Here is a 1,421-nt window from a genome sequence, read left to right on the forward strand (position 1 = left end):
TCCTTTCTTATTATTATCAATTTTGTATTAAAGAATAATTTTACAAAGGAAAGAAACATATATGGACATATTTTGCATATAATTATATATAATTATATATGGAACTTTTTTTCCCGGGTCATTTAGTTTCCAAGCACAATTGCAGAGCACGGTACATATAACAATTTCTAATAATTTTTATTGTTAATTGTCTACGTGAAAAAGATTCATGTCAACAATATAACGTAAACAATATATACAATAAATACTCCATGTACGATATAATATAATTTATTATGTTTTTTTAATGTTTTGCTATATTGCTTTTGCAATAGCTGTCAAAAAATATACAATAAATTAATTTTTGCAATAAATTAATTGTTGTTTATAATATATTTGTATTATAAATTATTAGATAATTCGTATTTTCATATAAATCGTATTATAAATTATTATATAATTCGTATTTTCATATAAATCGTTATTATCCTGTTGAGTCGAGTCCGCGAGTAGCAAGTGGCAAAGATTCGAGGAAACGTTTCCTTGGGAACGAGGAAAACATATATATGTATGTACATTGACTGAATCATTTTCCATGGAAATATTTCTTATAACTCGCGACCTTTGTGCGGCCGATCTTTCGTCTTAAATTAGTTACGAATGAAATCGCATTGCGGTTTGCGGTATGGCAAAATCCGAAGTGGACGTAAATCGTGCACCGTTTATTCCAACCGCGAGGTTTACGTTGAACGAGTGGCATCTCGACAATCAGTTCAGGTACGAGCGTGTTAAGTCACGCGTGCGACATTACATAAAATTACGGAAAATCTAAAGCTAAAATTGCCCCAAGTTTCCTGTATAAAACCCTTCGAAGTCTTTGCGCCATGAGACTTGAGATTTGAAATGTACGCGTGTTGCTCAATCCTCCGGATATGTATAAATTCTAAGGAGAAAGCGAATAATTATATAAGTTCTTATCAGAAAATTACTCGAGCGCACGTATACTTAAATCCGTATTTGAAATCTGACTTTTAAAATTCCTTTCTTTTTGTTTTCACATATATGACTATTATAAATTCAGGGATTGGAAGTAACTCGTTACTTGTAACGCCGTTACAGTTTTTTTTTTTTATAACGGATTGGTAACGACGTTATTTTATTTTTTTGGTAACTGTAACGGTAACGATTTATACAGTTACTTTTATCGTTACTTTTTGTATTTAAAATTTTTTTGTATTTATGACAAAATTTTCGTATACTGGGTGTCTCATAATAGGTGTATGACCGTTCATGGGTAGGTAGAACGGACTAAACTGAATCGAAAAGTCCTCTACCATTTTGCAAAATTCGCAATCGTTAACAAGATATTAATTTTTGAAGATCGGCGAATAAACTTAATATCTCGTTAATAAATGCGAATTTTATAAAATAGTAGAGGACTT

At 30.6% G+C, this 1,421-nt stretch overlaps 1 protein-coding gene across 1 annotated transcript in view; it reads left to right on the top strand.

The window, feature by feature from the left end:
* Positions 1-1,421, top strand: part of LOC105447797 (tektin-1) — an 8,196-nt gene that overhangs the window by 3,459 nt on the left and 3,316 nt on the right. The window lies entirely within an intron of this gene.

This window comes from Wasmannia auropunctata, unplaced genomic scaffold, assembly GCF_000956235.1.
Source record: "Wasmannia auropunctata unplaced genomic scaffold, wasmannia.A_1.0 LD336092.1, whole genome shotgun sequence".
In the NCBI taxonomy this organism is placed as follows: Eukaryota; Metazoa; Arthropoda; class Insecta; order Hymenoptera; family Formicidae; genus Wasmannia; species Wasmannia auropunctata.